Raw genomic sequence first — 19,822 nt, 5'->3', positions numbered from 1 at the left:
GTATGAATGAGAATATTATGCAGAATTGCAGTAAAGTTTGAACAAACCAAAAAGAAGAAGAAGAACAACAACATCATGAAGGATTGTGGTCCCACACAAGTCACTACAGTACCGAAATCCCTATAAAAGAAGATTGCTCAGAAAGAAAAGAAAGACCTATGATGAAATATGAGCTGAACAATAAAAGAAAAAAATCAATATCATCTATTCGTCAACTTAGAAAACTAACAAAGAGTAAAAAATCATACAAAATAATACAGCTTCTAACAGGAACTTCATTTCCATCAATGAAAATATTCCATAAATTCTCAAGACATAAAAAAGCATAGCTAAACCAACATGGAAGTCAAAAAATGAAAGGTTGTGCTTGAGAGAAATCCATGAGCCATGATATTAGAATGGTTAAAAAGAAAAAAATTGAAATGATGAAACAGAATTTCCAATTCACTAGCCCATAAGTGGCAGCCCAGATATTTTGAATCAAGCACTACTGGGAAATGAGAAGCTTAGACCTTTGAAGGAAATTGCTAATGAGTACAACCTGGAATGGGACTCTTCAAACATTGAAGAAGAATTCAGTAAAAAGCATGAAGATTTGCTGGGCTGCATCTTGTGTGTGCAGGTTAGGCTGCATCTTGAAAGTGCTCAGCTGGCATGCCACTCAATACTCACAAATCCCACCTATGATTCGAGAGGTGCTGTTTGAAAAATGCAGAAGGTGCATTTTGCATTGGTTTCACATTGGATGGAAAGTGAGCTCATAAGAAACAAGTACGATTGCCATTCTATCACCAATGGAAATTTAATACACCCAAAAGTAAGGTTGTTTGATGGCTAAAATTGCATTCTAAACTTTTCATCTTATATGGCTATTGATTTTCTAAATAGATCTATCTGATTCCCAAATAGCTCTAAACATGCACCACTAGAAGCCATGGCTGCTAACCTGCCATCGTTGTAGGACATCTTAGCCATGCATCATGTGGACTTGTGTAGATGACCTTGTCTGAAAGGCGGGCCTCTCAACTCATCAGGTGAGCCACACATATGAAACCAATAAGGCAATGAGACTATTTGAGAGATTGCCACTGGTCCACATTCAGCATGCACATATGGCGTGCTTGGTGGGTGGACTAGCCTGAAATTTGGGTCAGGTAATTGTCACAGCAGGGCCCTCCTGATGCACAACTTTGATTCTTCACACAAAGCATGTACATGTTTGTTGAGATTCATTAAATTCCCAAGTTCTGGAGGAATAGAACCAGAAATTTGATTTTGAAAGAGGGAGAGGACTGTCAGCTTTGTCAAGTTCCCTAAAGTGGAAGGGATAGAACCTATTAGACTATTATTGGAAAGATCAAGATTTTTGAGATTCTTTAAATTCCCAAGTTCTGGAGGAATAAAACCAAAAATTTGATTTTGAAAGCGGAAGAGGACTGTCAGCTTTGTCAAGTTCACTAAAGTGAAAGGTATAGAACCTGTTAGACTATTATTGGAAAGATCAAGATTTTCGAGATTCATTAAATTCCCAAATTGTGGAAGAATCGAATTTTTGGTTATCTCCTTTTTCATCACAATTTGAGAGTTGTGTTTCAGGAGACAAATTAAGCTGCTTCAGTACCTAAATGGCATCCACAAACAAGAAATGCTTTAAAATGCCAGATGAAAGTGAAACTATTTAAAGTACCAGAAAGTAAAACAAGCATGAACAGTGCAAAAAATATGGCTACAAGAGCATTTTCTTCTAACAAAGCCTGGATGTATTACCGCAATAGAGAAAGATGACAAAAAAGGCTCTAACAAAGAGGCAAGCAGATAAACAATCACAACTGAAGTCTTCATTACAATGGAACAGGAAGCTAGTCTTCCTTGTAAAGCTTCTAGAATTAGTTGTCCTGTATTTCATATTAAAAGTGCAGTTACAGTTCAGCAGAGAGATAAATCCCAGATAAAGGGGGAAATTTTACAAGCTTACTTGTAAATATGCATTTCCCTCACGAGAAATGCTCATTGCAGTTCTAAGACCTTGCTTCAGTTTAACCTAAAACAAATGACAAACCAAACATTTGTGATTTGAATAATATCATTGATAGAAAGCTTACCAAAACCAAGCTAGTGCGTGTTATAGGTTGCACATCCAGTTTGAAAAGAGCATGTTACAGGTTGCATGTCTAGTTTGAAAAGAGCAATAAAAAACTCCAAGGATACATTAAATGATTCAAATCACCTTCTCCATGGCTTCTAAATACTGTTCAACATGGTTACTAACTTTCTCAGCTAATGTCTTAGTTGAGAGATGTGATTCTGCATTTGGAGCATCAGGAATAGTGGAATCGTATCCTAATCCTGCAGAAATGGACAAGTGATCAGTCATTAGAGACAACAGCATGAACTTAATGAAATTGAATTATTTCAGTTTCTTACAAACATCATAATCTACTGAATCAAGCTTCCTAATATAACTCAGTACTTACTAAACTACATGTCTGAAAACTGTAGTCAATTAAATTTTTGGATATCTCTTTCAAAAAGTGGATAACTGACTAACCAGGAGGCTTTTCGAGATTCATTAATCAGAACGTATGCCGCCCATGAATGTCCTTGGATCAGGGCAATTTCCACTAAACTGGGCTTATGAGAAGTCAAAGCCTGGGTTCTGCATATCAAGACACTATTAGAATCTAGAAAAGGCAGAGCAGTTTTAAAAAATGGGATGAATGCAAAATCATCGGATCCTACCAAGAGTACCTCTGAGAATTGTAAGGCCATATGCCACATTGCATAAATATAATCCATGGCCCATTAAAGGGATGTATTGTAAAACTTGAAATACAAGAGAAACTAATATGGGTCCCTCATTATCACTGGTTTAACCATGTAGCAGAGACATGAAGTGTGCCATTTCATGGTTGTTCTTCACTAACACAAAAGAACCCATAACATATTTTTATCAAGAGAAATTTTATATGGAGCGCTTCATAGTGATTGAACTCATTGATCTGGTGGACCACCACATGAATGAATATAAGCAAAATTTTCATATTCATTGAAATCAAGTGATTGAAAACATTGATCTAGTAATTGAAATAAAGAGAAATGCTATATAGAACACTCCATATGAGTTCTAGTGATTGAAATCATTGATCTGGTGGGCCACCACATGAGTGTATATAGGCAAAAAATTCGAAAAACCCATCTGTGTAATTAAGATTCAGAAACAAAGGCTCCACAGGCACACCCGTCAGGTATGCACTAAACCTAGACCGTTCATTCGTCAAGCTCCATTACCAATGGACCATATCTAAGAATCACAGCGGTTACATGATCCTAACCTTCTGACCTGTGTGATTGTTGGTTATGGCCCATCTATAATGGGGCATTGTATGAACACTCCAGTTCTAAAAAACCAACAACAACACCTTCTGCAAACGTTACCAAACCACACATCAAACACCTTTTGGGCTTGCTTGTTCTTTACCCCATCCCACTTTGAAATCCCACCATTGGATTTATGATCATCTCATGACGACTCCCTAGGCTCTGTCTTCAATAACCCGTCAACCAATACTTCTTGTTTGAGTGAACAGTTCCTTTCTCATGTCATTGGTTGGATGAGTACTACAGTCCAATGACTTATTGCAGCATTTCTCATCATCATCATCCAAGCCTCATTATACAATTAATTGGGATGAGGTTTGATTTGCAATTAATTAAGGTGCAGCCAAACAGGTATTAAAAAATAAAAACAAATAAAAAAGAGGGCAAAACAAATAAATAGAAGAAATTAAACAGGTTGCAGCATACCAAAATCCTCTCTGACAATGAAATCTAATGAATGTCAATGATGATTTTTATGTTTGGAACAATGGTGCGGGAGATCAAGAGAGAGAAAAGGGGCGCGGGAGAGAGAGAGAGAGGGATGAGAACAATAGTGCCGGAGATTGAGAGAGACAGAGAAAAGAGGCGCAGGAGATCGAGAGTGAGAGAGAAAGGGACGAACGTGAGAGAGAATGGGGTTTTTCCCCAAGGAGTGGTGGGAAAGAATGAAACATTTCGTGAGAGGGGGAAAAGAAAAAGGAGCGCAGTTTTGTGCATTTTGTACCTGATACAGCCCTGCTATAGTCTAAAACCATAGCTAAAAGTCCCTTAGGCCATAGTTATTGTTTCGTCTGTAACAGCTCCTTCGCGTTCACACGTTTGTCGGGATTTGGACGGATGGATTTTTCATGGGCTTTGTGGGGTCCATCTTGATGCATTTGATATATTCACTCCATCCATTAATTTGTAATTTTTTTATAGGGAATGACCCCAACATCTAGGCAATCAAAGGTCCAATTGAACCACACCATCAATCAATGGTAGGTATTAATCTCCACTGTTTCCTAACATGTGTTCCACTTGATCGTTCGATCTACTTACTTTTTGGGCTCCTGCCCTAACATTCTCTTTCAAAATGGATAACGTATTAAATGGAGCACACAAATTTTAATGGGCCTCGTAGAGTCCCTTATGGGGCTATACAGGTTGGATGAACATGTGAAGGTGGTAGCTTTTACCTACGGTTTGGGCATTTTTTTAGCTATGGTTTTAAGTCGTAGCAATAGAGCTACGGTTTATATTCGTAGCTAAAAACTAGCATAGTCTTTAGCCTTTGATTGTTTTTTTGGTAGTGACGGTGTGGATGCATCACACGCATACATCAGATCAAGGTGGGGTCCACATCAGTGTGGCTCACCAGATCATTTAGATTAGGGTGATATTTGTATTTGCCTTCTACATCAGGGCCTACTGCTGGAATAACAGACTGTCCAGTAGAAGGTGGCCCGCTTACCCTATTTCCTGGGTAAACAGGGGATGGACGGTGAGGATAAAACCCATACATCTCTAAAGATCAAGCCGATATTGATGTTTTCCCATCATCCTAACGGCCCAACCGGACCAACAGTCTAGCAAGGTGGACAGCAAGGCTGTCCCACCTGTTGGACGGTCTAGATCGTCCCTACATGTCCAATGGGTGGTCCAGCAAACCAAGAAAAAGAGAGATAGTGTCACACCCCAAACTCATAAACTGGGCTCACAAAATTCTCGATCGCTGAATCCGTCACCGATAGCCTCCGTAGTACCCCATTCTCCGCTCCCGGCACCCATATACCAGGTTCCGATCCTGGGATCCTACAAGGAGGATTTTTCAACACGAATTTATTCTGTAATAAGAATGACCATAAGCATAACCCACGAACAATAACTAAGACACCATCACAAAATCCACTATGATTAAAAAACTTTAAGGTATAATGTGCATCAAGGGAAATACAATAATAGAATCAGAAGCTCCAAAAGTTCGCTGCATGCTCCAATCTCAATGCTGTTGCACCGTCTTAGCATCACCTACACGCAACGATCATACATAATCTTATAGAAAGCTTAGAGGGTGGTGAAAGTGTGTGTACAAAATAGAAATGTAAGTATGCAATATCAGAGTAATGCAGAAATGCTAGTAAGTCCATGAATGCCATCAACTATACCAAGGCTATGTGATGCAAGGCATGAATGCTATCGGCCATATTAAGGTCGTGCGATGCAAGACATGAATCATGTCAGCCATACCAAGGCCATGTGATGCAAGATGCAACTAAAGCAGACTGGTCCTCATCCGAATCCACATATCCATGCAGCTCATCACTAGATCATCAAATATTAGTACAGTTCTCACGCTGGACAATCACCGGGGTCTAGTACACTACGCCAGCTTGCCGCCCCTATCTAAGTGCACAACTGGGTAACTGGAAAAGACTTCACTATCCACCTGCCAATATTAAGCCCGGCTCATCGATAGCAGACCCATTTCTCAAGCTGGTCAAACTCAACCTAGATATTGCCCCCTCACTCAGGCGGGTAAGGTCACACCCCTTTCCAACTGACCATGACATAGTGAGAGATGCGGCCTACTGGTATATAGCTCTCGTACGCTCATGTATCCACTCAATCTCAATGATGGAGTCATCCTTTGATACCATCGGGTTTAGGAATTTTCACCCAGGGACATCTATGGTACCTCGATGCTAGTAACAGTATTTTCTGTGTCTGAACATGCCATCCACGATATGCCTGTTGAAGCCACAGCCCTGATGTTGCTAGGGCGTACAATAATTATGTTACATAGAAGCGAGATGCATGAATCATACTGTCCAGTCATGTAGTAATCCTGCGCATACCGCGTACTCATGTGGGAATTCCTATTAGTGAGTCCCATAAACAATCTACCCAATGACATATGTTATGATCAGTCACTCCTCATACTAAGCATACATATGATGTGTATGGGCATAAATCATGGAGTTATACTAAGCATGTTATATGGTGATGAACTATCTTCATAACGAAACTGGGCTTGGACGGCCTACACACAATAAGTATAGGCCTAACAATAGGCCCTAGAGAAAGTTATCATGCTGACATTTAACCATCATTGATCTTACAATGTGGACGTCAAGTCACCATTGCTCTCAAGGCATGACCTGTCATAAACATTAATACATACATCATGGTAGAATCACACATCGCAATGGACGTCATAGACATCACATTCGGCCCCACATAAAGGCCTCATATACGTCTCATTAGGCCTCACTCATGGTCCTTATATACATCACATTGGGCCTCAACCCATGGGCCTCATATACATCAAGTTGGCCGTATCACATGGGCTGCACCAATGGGCCTCATATACATCAAGTGGGCCACATCACATGGGCCACACCAATGGGCCTCATATACATCAAGTGGGCTTTATCATATGGGCCAATATATATCACATCAGGCCTTATCAAATGGGTCGTAGTTGCATCATGGTGGGCCTTAACGAATGGGCCACAAATGCACTAAGGTGGGCCTCATGGATGGGCCAAAAATACATCAAGGTGGGCCTCATGGATGGCCCAAACACATTAAGGTGAGCCTCGCCATCTACACCATTCATCTATTTTAAAGATCTTTTTAGAGCATTACCCAAAAATGAATCACATCGGAAGATCATCTGGACCATACCACAATAACAGTGGAGATATTGATTTCCACTCTTAAAATCACCAGGGCCCACCATAATGTTTATTTTCCATCCAATCTGTTCATACGGTCACAAAGACCTGAATCAAGAGGAAAAACAAATATCATATTGATCTATAATTTCTGTGATCCTTAAAGGATTTCAATGGTAGGCGTTCAATTCTCCACTGTTTTCTGCAGTGTGGTCCACCTGATAGACCTACCTCATTTTTAGTCTCAAGCCTTAAGACGAGCTCACCGTTAGGATGGACAATTTGGATGTAACACATACATCAAGGTGGACCATTTTCTAAGGAATGGATGGAGGATACAACACTTACATCATGCAGGGGCCCCAGAACTTGTTGGTGTGGTCACAACAGATACATGCTAATGGGGCCCATAGGACTTGTTGACATCAGTCCAGATAGATGGACTGTTGGGATAAAACCCATACATCATGACTGGGATCCACACGTCCCAAAAATGGACGGTGTGGATATAAACCACATGCATCATGGTCGTGGGGTCCACGTAGATGGATGGTCTGGATGATCAAACCCCACTTGCTGACGTCAACACGTCATCAGCAGCTGGTGGGAGGTATCCCAGCTAATCGAATACAATAGGTGAGTCCCACGTGGGGCCCACCACATATATATGCATACATATGATACAATTATATATATATATAATATTTTTTTTGAAAAGGGTCCAGTGACCAGACCTAAACACTGGATGGACGGTTGGATTAAAATACATCCATCAAGGTGGGCCCACTCCAGACGTGTGGCACGTGTGGGTGGGTTCCACATCCTAAAGAGGACGATGTGGATGTATGACACATATATATAAGGTGGGCCCACCATCCACCTAGCTGGGCTGTGTGGACAGTCCAAGCATCCAATAGACCCCACCATCTTACAGGCTGGACGGTGAATGGAGTGGATGAAACGCATGCGTTATGGGTGGGATCCACATGTGTGGCCCACCTACTTTGAATGAAGCTAATATTTGTGGTTTCCCTGCAACAAGGTCTGCCAAAAATGGGGAACAGGTGGATAGCAAGGTGGGCCCTGGTTAGACAGCACATGTGTCCCACTTAGTGGATGGCATGGATAAAAATACATCATAGTGGGCCACACACACATATCATCATCATCATAAAAAAAAAAGGAAAGAGAGAGAGAGAGAGAGAGAGAGAACGATGTGAAGGGGAGGGACCCCACCACTATGGGCCCTCCCTATACTAAGAAAAATGCATACATCAAGTGGGTCCCATCACAAGTGGACCCACTAGAAATCAACGGTGGAAATCCGAAGATCACCCACCTATTGCACTCCTTCTTGGTCCCTTGGCTTCCTTAGCTCCTATGCTCAATCTTTGATGGTGGATGATGAAGTTTAGATGGTGGAGATGAGAGTTTTTGGGGTAAGGAAGTGGGCCACACCTAGCTTCTCCTTGGGAGGCTTGGATGATTGGTCTTTTGGTTGCTTGGGAGTGAAGAGAAAGAATGAGAGAGAGAGAGAGAGGGAGAGAAGTGATAGTATGAAAAGGTGATGGAGTGATGGGTAATGGGTGTAAGGAAGGGATGGGTGGAGAGAGAGAAAGAATTGACTTTGGAAATGGGAGGAGATGGGTAGGGTATGGGTTGCTTGATAGGACATGTACTTGACTTATGATTGATTGATTGATGTGATAGGTTGTAGAGATTCTCTCGGAATTCACAACATGCGGCGTTTGTTCGAAATATACGTGGGTCCACAACTCTTGGCCTGGGTATCGCATCAGCGCACGAGAAGCGGCGTTGGAACCGTGGCAACAACGCGGCGGCTAAGAAACAAGTTTTGAGTCAAGTTGACATAAATATATAAGATGCAACTTAGGGTCACATACAAAAGCCGATTACAGGTCACGTGTTACCAGAATTCGACCAGGATGACCGTGGAAGCCTATGGAATGGTACGGTCTAGGATACGGGCCTTACAGCTCTCTCCTCCTAATAAAAATTTTATCCTCAAAATTTTCACAATCATTGCAACTAGACATAACTCATAATGAAGATGAAACATAACATTATTATATAAAAATGGAGACAACATAAAAGATACAATATATAATCAATCATTAAAGAGATGGGGATAGCGCTCTCGAATCTCGACATCGCGCTCCCAAGATGCCTCAATAATAGAATGGTGACCCTACTAAACCTTTACCAAGGGAATGACTTGGTACGGAGGATCTGCTCCTTCCGATCAAGGATACGAACTGGCTGCTCAATGTAAGAAGCGTCCTCATGAACCTTTAGTGGCTATCAATCAATCACTAGAATGGTGTCTGACCCACACTTCCTCAACATAGAGACATGAAAAACATTGTAGATGCTAGACAACTAATATGGTAAGGCAAGCTGATAGGCCACAATGCCAACGCGTTTAGTAATCTCAAAAGGTCCAATGAATTTCGGGGTAAGCTTGCCCTTCACTACAAATCAAACTACGCCCTTCATGGGCGAGACCTTGAGATACACTGTTGCCAATAGCAAACTCCAAGGGACGATGCCGACGATCAACAAAACTCTTCTGACAACTCTGAGCTGTGTGCATCCTCTACTTAATGATATTGATAGCCTCTGATGTTTGCGCACAAGCTAGGGACCTGAGAGACGCCGCTCTCCAACCTCGGTCTAATAACTAAGAGTTCTACACGGTCTGCCATATAGCGCCTCAAAAGGAGTCATACCAATGGTCACCTAATAGTTGTTGTTGTATGTAAACTCAGCTAATCGCAAATGCTCATCCCAGCTACCCCTGAAGTCAATCACGTAGGCCCGAAGCATATCCTCAAGGATTTGGTTGACCCTCTCGATCTGACCATCGGTCTGCAGATGATATGCAGTGCTGAGCTGTAAAACAGACCCCATCGCTCTCTAAAAGCTACTCCAAAATTGAGACGTGAACCTCGAGTCTCGGTCAGAAATGATCGAGACTAAAATGCCGTGCAGTCTCACAATCTCCTCAATGAATAACATCGCAAGCCGGTCCAGAGACCAAGTCGAATGAATCACAAGAAAATGTACCAACTTCATCAAGCGATCCACAATAATCTAGATGGCATCATGACGGCGTTGAGTCTTCGGCAAGACCATAATGAAATATGCCGACACGTGCTCCCACTTCCACATTAGGACACTCAATGACTGTAATGGACCAAAGGGTCTCTAATGATCGGCCTTGACACGCTGGCATGTGTCACACTCGGCAACAAAACTTTAAATTTGGTGCTTCATCCCCACCCAAAAATACTGTCACCTCATATCTCGATACATCTTCATCGAGCCAGGGTGGATAGAAAACCGTGATCGATATGCCTCGGTCATAAGATTTTTGCGCAACTCAGGAATATCCAGGACACATAATCGGCCTCTGAAGCGAAGTCCACCATTTGAACCAATCTGCCAATCTGCTTGCTCTTCGGATGTAGCCTGTGCTTGGTATCCCTCTAACGACTCGTCTATCTACTAAGTGTCGATCACCCTTGCAACAAGAGAGGCTTGAATCGACAGGCTCAATAGCTGAATGATAAAAGACTGTAGACCAAACTTGAAGTGATACTCTTCTATATTCTCAAGCATCCACAACTCCTGAATATGTGTGCCACTAGGCCTCATGGCTAATGGTTGAGGGCATCCGCCACCACATTTGCCTTGCATGGCTGGTACTGGAGATCAAAATTATAATATTTTAGGAGCTCCATCCAATGCCTTTACCTCATTTTCAGCTCAGATTTAGAGAATAGGTGCTTCAAGCTATTATGGTCAAAGAAGAGCTCGAACCTAACCCCATAGAGATAATGCCTCCACACCTTCAGTGATAAGACGACTGCTGCTAGCTCTAAATCGTGTGTGGGGTAGTTCAGCTCATGGACCTTGAGCTAGCAAGATGCATAAGCCACTGGCCTCTCTTTCTACATCAGGATAACACCCAAACCAATATGCGGAGATCAGTAAATATAACAAATCCATCACTCCTGAAGGGAAGAGTGAGGACAGGAGCGGACATGAGGTAGTCCTTCACCTCCATAAATACTCGCTCACAAGCGTCGCTCCAAACAAACTCTATGCCCTTCCGAGTCAACCTGGTCAATAGGGCTGTAATACGGGAGAAGCCCTCAATGAAATGTTGGTAGTAGTCCGCCAAACTAAGAAAACTGCGGCAACCTTTGAGGGGTCCACTGCGTTCATTGGTTGGCCCCACTAACGCACTACACCTTCGAGGGGTCCACTGCGACACCCTCCCTCATCACCATGTAACCAAGGAACTTCACCTCCTCCTCCTCCTAAAACACACACTTCTCCAGCTTCGCAAACATCTGGTGGGTACGGAGGGTCTACAATGAAATCTACAGATGTTGCTCGTGGTCCTTACGGGTCCTTGAATAGATCAGAATGTCATCGATGAAGACCACAACAAAATGATCGAGATAAGGCCAGAAAACCTTATTTATCAACTGCATGAATACTGCGGGCGCATTGGTCAGTCCGGAGGACATGACCTGGAACTTAAAATGACTATAACGTGTCCTGAAAGATGTCTTCGGGATGTCCTCCTCTTGGACCCAGATCTGATGATAGCCGGAACATAGGTCAATCTTCGAAAAGAACTGTGCACCTATAGCTAATCAAATAAATCGTCAATCCTCAGGAGTTGATACTTGTTCTTGATCATGACCTGGTTGAGCTCGCTGTAATCCATGCAGAGCCTCAACGAGCCATCCTTCTTCCTGACGAAGAGTACCGGCTCTCCTCATGGCGAACTACTCGGACGAATGAAACCCAACTCACGTAACTCTTCCAACTACCGCTGCAACTCCCTCAACTCCATCAGTGCCATATGATACAGGGCCTTTGAGATAGGCACAATACCAGGCACAAGATTAATCTGAAACTTAATATGCCGACGCGGCGGCAATCTTGGAATCTCCTGGAATACATCGGGAAAATCACAAACTACTGGCAACTGATCAATGCTCACTACTATGGGCTCCTCTACTACATATGAAATGAGATAAGATAACGGCTCTCCTCTAGGCTTAACAATGAACTGGAACTGCGGCAAGCCTAGTATACAGAACTTGACTGTCCTCGCGAAACAGTCCAAGATAACGTGATACTCGATAAGCCAATCCATACCCAGGATGACATTAAACTCAGACATCGGCAACACGAACATATCAGTAGGCAAAAAGATATCACCAACCAGAATGGGGCAGGACAAGCAAAAGCGACCTAACACTGTAGTCTTCCCTAAGGGCGTTGATACGATCAACCCCTCGCGAGCAGACTCTATCAGCAATCTCGTCGAACGACAGAATCCCTCGGACATAAAATAATGGGAAGCACCAGAATCAAACAAAACTCGTGCCATGCATGCAGAGAGGGGAAGAATATCCTCAACAACTCTTCCAGATGACAGCGGATCCTACTGAGGCACGTAGAACCTAGACTAAGCTAGCTGGGGAGGTGTCTATCCCCTCTGAGGGTGTTGTTACTACTGTTATTGCTGAGGCGGTCATAACTGATGCCTCTATTGTTGAGGTCTTGGAGGTTGGTGCTGATACTGCTGCTTAGGGGGCCTCAGTGGTGGGTGCTACTTTCACTGTTGCTGTGGAGGCTGATGAGGTGCTCTCAGCTACTACTGTGGAGGCTGTTGTAGTGCTCTCGACTGCTGCTGCTGCTATCGGGAACACTCCCACCTACGATGTCCTATCCCACCACATCCATAATAGGCACCGGGAAGCTGCCTCTGAGGTGATGTCGGGGGTGTCGCTGGTACTGCTAGTGCTTTGGCGAATAGGTGGCCTATGCGCCTCTGCTGCTAACGACATTGCTGCTGCTGGGAGCTACCGAAGGGGTCCTGCCTCTTCTGGTATCTCCTCTCATCTCGATCGCTCTGCGTGCCGGTCCACTCAGTCTCATAAATCTGAGCCCTCCGCACTACTGCCTGAAAAGTTAAGACCTCATGCCCAACAATATGGCCTCGAAGATCGTAACGTAAGTCGTTCTTGAAACGGCCAGGCTTTCGCTCCTCATCATCAACCAAATACGGCGTGAACCTCGATAGTGCCATGAAACGAGCCGTATACTGCACCACAAATATGTCTCCCTGCACCAAGGTCTCGAACTCTAACGCTTGCTGCCGATGAATGTGGTCGGGGAAGTACTGTTGGTCGAATCAGTCTACGAAATCTTCTCATGTCCAGACGAAATTAGGCCTTACAACATAGGTAACGGAGGTCCACCAGTGCTCGGCCTCACCCTGGAGAAGAAATACGACTAACCAGACCTGCTCCTGGGTTGTACATGCTATCATATCAAAAATCTTCTCCACCTCGAAGTGTCATCTCTCGGCTACTGTCGAATCTGACTCACCTTAGAAATGCAAGGGATCGAGCCGTCGGAACTCTCGAAGAAGGGCACTCGCGTGCTCTTGCTCTGCCTGGGCTGGTGAAACAACGAGGTGTATGCCCTGTCCTTGAAAGGTAGCCATCACAGCCTACAACATCTGCCGTAACTGGGAGGCAGTCACGGGTATGGTCAGATTCGCACCGGTCTCAGGTGGAGGAACGACATCCTCAAGATGGGGAGCAGGGATCTCTGGTGGTGGAGTGGGAGTCGTAGGTGGTGGAGCGAGAGCCTCAGGTGGTGGAGCAAGAGTCACTCGGGTCACTCTCCTGGGCGGCATGTCCTATAGGGAAGAACAAATGCACCTATTAACCTTGAGAACTCTCAAAGGCATGCATATACCAGGTTCCTGAGTGCATAAAATTCTCAATCACCGAATCCGGAGCCGATAGCCTCCGTAATACCCCATTCTTAGCTCCTGGCACCCATATACCAGGTTCCAATCCCGGGATCCTACAAGGAGGATTTTTTAACATGAATTCATTCTGTGACAGCATAACCCACGAACAATAACCAAGACACCATCATAAAATCCACTATGATAAAAACCTTTAAGGTACAATGCGCATCAAGGGTAATACACTAACAGAATCGGAAGCTCCATAAGTCCGCTGCACACTCCAATCTCAATGTTGCTACGGCATCCTAACATCACCTGCACATAAGGGTCGTACATAAGCTTATAGAAAGCTTAAAGGGTGGTGGAAGTATGTACACACCATGGAAATGCAAGTATGCAATATCATAGTAATGCCGAAATGCTAGTAAGTCCATGAATGCCATCAGCTGTACTAAGGCTATGCGATGTAAGGCATGAATGTTATCAGCTATATTAAGGCCATGCGATGCAAGGCATGAATGATGTCGGCCATATCAAGGCCATGCGATGTGAGATGCAACTTAAGAATACCAATCCTCATCCGAATCTACATATCCATGCAACTCATCACTGAAGCATCAAATATTAGGACAGTTCTCACCCTGGACAATCACCGTGGTCTAGTACACTCTACGCCAGCTTGTTGTACCTATCCGAGCACACAACTGGGTAAGTGGAAGAGACCACACTATTTACCTGCCAATATCAAGCCCGACTCGTCGATAGCGGACCATTCCTCAAGCCGGTCAAACTCAACCTAGAAATTTCTCCCTCACTCAAGTGGATAAGGTCACACCTCTTTCCAACTAACCGATAAAGTGAGAGACGCGGCGTAATTATATATGGCCCTTTTGCGCTTATGTATCCACTCGGTACCATCGGGTTTAGAGATTTTCACCCAGGGACAATTATGGCGCCTCAATGCTAGTAACAGTATTTCCAATGTCTGAACATGACACCCACGATATGCCTGTAGAGGCCACAGCCCTGATGTCATTAGGGCATACATTAATCATGTCACATAGATGCGAGATGCATGAATCAAACTATCCAATCATGCAGCAATCCTGCGCGTATCACCTGCTCATGTGAAAAACTCCTATGAGTGAGTCTCATAAATAATCTGCCCAATGGCATATGCTATGATCAATCACTTCTCATATCAAGCATACATATGATGCATATGGGCATGAATCATAGAGTTGTACTAAGAATGTTATATGGTGATGAACTATCTTCGTAACGAAAATGGGCCTGGACGGCCTCCACACAACAAGGGCTTAACAATGGGCCCTAGGGAGAGTTACAATGTGGGCATTTAACCATCATTGCTCTTACAATGTGGACGTCAAACTATCATTGCTCCCAAGTCATGGCCCGCCATAAACATCATTACATACGTCATGGTAGAATCACAAATCGCAATGGACCTCATATACATCACATTCAGCCCCACATAAAGGCCTCATATATGTCTCATTGGGCCTCACTCATGGTCCTTATATGCATCACATTGGGCCTCAACCCATGGGCCTCAAATACATCACAATGGGCCTCATATACATCAGTGGGCCACATCACATGGGCTACACCAATGGGCCTCATATAATCAAGTGGGCCACATCACATGGGTCACACCAATGGGCCTCATATACATCAAGTGGGCTTCATCATATGGGCTAATATATATCACATCGGGCCTCATCAAATGGGCCTCAGTTATATCAAGGTGGGCCTTAACGAATGAGCCACAAATGCACCAAGGTGGGCCACAAATACATTAAGGTGGGCCTCATGAATGGCCACAAATACATCAAGGTGGGCCTCATCACATGGGCTGCACCAATGGGCCTCGCCATTTACACCATTCATCTATTTTAGAGATCTTTTTAGAGCATTACCCAAAAATGAATCACATCGGAAGATCATCTGGACCATACCACAATAATAGTGGAGATAATGATTTCCACCTTTAAAATCACCAGGGCCCACCATAACATTCATTTTTCATCCAATCTGTTCATACGTTCACAAAGACCTAAATTAAGAGGAAAAACAAATATCATGTTGATCCAAAGCTTCTGTGATCCCTAAAGGATTTCAATGGTAGGCATTCAATTCTCCATTGTTTTCTGTATGTGGTCCACATGATAGATCTGCCTCATTTTTAGTCTCAAGCCTTAAGACGAGCTCACCGTTTGGATAGACGGTTTGGATGTAACACATACATCAAGATGGCTAACCGTTTAAGTAATGGATGGTGGATACAACACTTACATCATGCAGGGGCCCCAGAACTTGCTAGCGTCATCAAGCTACATGTTGCTAGGGCCCACAGGACTTGTTGACGTCAGTCCAGATGGATGAAAAGTTGGGATGAAAACCATAGATCATGACTGGGGTCCACACATCCCAAAAATGGACGGTGTGGATATAAACCACATGCATCATGGTCGTGGGGTCCACGTAGATGGACAGTCTGGATGATCAGACCCCACTTGATGACGTCAACATGTCAGCAGCAGTTGGTGGGAGGTATCCCAGACAAACATACATATATACATATATATATATATGATACAATAATATATATATATATTATTTTTATATTTTTATATTTTTTTAAAAGGGTCCAACGTCCTGACCTGGTGCTGGACGGACGATTGATTAGAATACATCCATCAAGGTGGGCCCACCCTACCGTGTGGCACATGTGGGTGAAAGTGCCCTAGTTTGTTAATTATTGTGAGTGTTGAGTCAGCAAGACATGGGATCCCCATAGGAAGATTGTTCAAGCATCTGCCTCAACAGGATGTGTGTCCAAACTCATCAAAGGTAAATTTAGCCTCACATCCCATGTCCCAAAACACCTAGTATATAAAACCCTTAAAAATGAATAGAAATTCTTAGGGTTTTAGGTGAGAAAAATAATTTACAAAATCAGGAAAAACTTTAAGTTTTCTACCTTTGTCGATATATCAACACATGGTTCGATGAAATCGAACCCTGTTATCAATAAACTCACTCGATATTATCGAAATGAGGACTTCAAATGTTTACAGGTCGCGGGTTGCCGGAATTCGACCGGGAAAACTGTATGAGTATACGGAATGGTACAGTCTAGGATATGGGCCTTACATTGACCCTCTCCAACCATATACATATTGTAAGTGAATTACAGGTTGATGATATGGGCGATAATCATTTTATTGAAGATTCTTTCGAAAAGAAAAGAAGAAAGATAACACCATGAATTGTTTTATTCATTTTTTGCTATAAACTTTGATAATGTAATAAGCTCCCATTGAGAGGGCATTAAAGAATTATTTGTACGCTTTTTATTCTAATAGAATAATAAATACAGTTAATTTTATTCTCATAAATGTAACCGGATGTGATTTATCTAAATAAAAAAAAATAAAAAATAAAAAACAAGGTGCGATGTTGAAGCATCCAATTTTTACATTATTAATACCCGAAATTCTCAAGCATGAGTATGAACTCGAGCTGTACAAATTCGGGATGTTACAAAAGGAATTTGTTTAACGGCATCTAGTAGAGGGATATTGACCTTCACTTACTTAAGCACTGCTAGAATATCCTGAGAATTAGATAGACGTTTTAGTGCAATCAACCGCTGAGGGAATGGCGCAATCGGCTTACATACTTTCTTCGGTTCTTCCTCTTGTAGAGCACTGTTAGGTCTATCATTAGCATCTTCTTTCAAATCTTTAGGCTTTTCAGCCCTCATCAAAATAGATTTGTCAATTGTCATCCCACTCCTAAGAGTGGTGATAGACTTTACTTGCTCCATTTGATTTGAAGAGCTTGGGTCACTAATTTCACATTGTGGTTTTGAATTAGGGAGAGGTTATACTAGAAACATCCCTTTCTCCCCACTCGCTAAGTGTGACTCAATCCTTTGAATGGACAATACAAACATTCTCATTATTGTCTTGAGATCCTGGAATGCTTGCACCATTTTCTGGTTGAATAGCTCTTGGTTTTGCATGAATTTTCTAACCGTATCCTCTTGAGGCCTCTTTTGATTAAAGAATTGTGTAAGGGAGTGTTGTGGGTTAGTTGTTTGCCCATTCCTCCAACTGAAATGTGGATGATTCCTCCAGCTGGAGTTGTATGTATTTGAGGTGGGTCCTGTAAAAGGTCTTTAGTAGTTGTTCACGCATTTGATTGCTCGTTCAATATTTCTTTAAAAGTAGGAATAGTAGGACAATTTTTAGTTGTTTGTATGTTGCAAGCACAAATACCACAAACAACTTCCACACCCTTATCGAGTTTGATAGGTTCTGCCTTCTTAAGTTCCATGGCCTCGAATTTCCATGTGAGATTGGCCACCCTTGCACTCATATCATCTTCCTCTTTTAAAACACAAATTTCTCCCCTTTCGTTTGATTGATTAGGCTTAGAAGTGGTGGGTCTTGAGGAGGTGTCTCTTGATTGCGCATTTTCTGCCAATTGATCAAGGTAATCCTACTCATCATAGACCTCCTTGTTCATGAATTCACCGTTACATATTATCTCTACAAACTAGTGCATCGATAAAGTTAATCCATTATAGAAAAAGCTTATCATTCGATATATTTTGTAGTTATGATATGGACAGGGATTCGTGAGATCCTTGAACCTTTTCCAGCATTGGAAGAAGGTCTCTTCCTCTTTTTGGGTGAAGCTCATGATTGCCTTCCGTAAAGTGTTAGTTTTAAGAAACGAGAAATTTTTTTGAGAAATTCTCAGGTCATCTCAGCCCATGTGCCGATAGATCATGGCTTTAAGGAATGCATCCACATCTTAGCCTTCTCATTCAATGAGAAGGGAAACGATTTGAATCGCATTGTGTCTTCAAACACGTTTGGAAAGTGTAATGTGGTGGCTATCTCATCAAACTCTTTAATGTGCAAGTATAGACTTTCAGATTCTAGCCCATGAAACTTAAGACGGAGTTGTATCACTCCGGGTTTAACATCCATGTTTCCTACATTCAATGAGAATATCATGCAGGAAGGTGTACTCACCCCCGTCAATTGTAAATAATCTTGTAGAGTATGAGGCAGGGATGCATGATGCACCTCATTCTCATCTTCAACTTCCTCAACTGGATGTTGAGGTTGATTTACAGCCATAACTTCAATTAATTCAAAGGATCTTAAGTGGTGGCTAATCTGGTGATGGATAGGCAACTCTTCGACTAATCCTCCTTCACTCAAGAGATGGAAAGTATTATCATGAACCCACTCAGGCATGAAACACTCACAACCCTCAAATTCCAAACAACTAAAACCTAAGAAAAAGAAAACTAAAAACTTTAGAAAATAAGAAATCTAAAAAGATAAAAGAGAACTAGTGAGAAGTTACCCGATTAGAGTTTTTATGTTAGGATTCTACAAAACATAAAAGAAAATTAGTTTCTAAAAATAATTTCAAAAAATTCTAACCTAAAAACAAGGCAGAAATTAACCCTAATCTTAACCTAATTCTAATATTAATTAATCTCAGAAAAGCATAGCCATAGTCCCCGGCAATGGCGCTAAAAACCTATTCACAGCCCCAAGAGTAGGGTCTCGATATAGTAATAACTCGATGAGATAGAGGTCAAATCCACATGGACTAAACTTATACGTATTCTAAAAATAATTAGAGCTAGAACTAGAAAAAGATCTAAATTGAAATCTGGAATAGTTGAGAATAATTATGAATGTATTATTAATAATCAAAAGGGAACAGAGCATCAAGGATCCACTTGTAGCTATTAAGATACTACCTCACTGGATTCAATAAACACAACTGGAATCGAAGTCCTATCATATCCAGTTGAAAGATAAGCAACTAAAGGACAATCTGAACTTCTCATTGAATTAGTTCATACATGAAAGAGTATTGTAATGATTGGAAGGGAATTCGTCCATCCACCATGTCC

This window comes from Magnolia sinica, chromosome 10, assembly GCF_029962835.1.
Source record: "Magnolia sinica isolate HGM2019 chromosome 10, MsV1, whole genome shotgun sequence".
NCBI lineage: Eukaryota > Viridiplantae > Streptophyta > Magnoliopsida > Magnoliales > Magnoliaceae > Magnolia > Magnolia sinica.
This window is presented reverse-complemented; position numbering follows the sequence as displayed.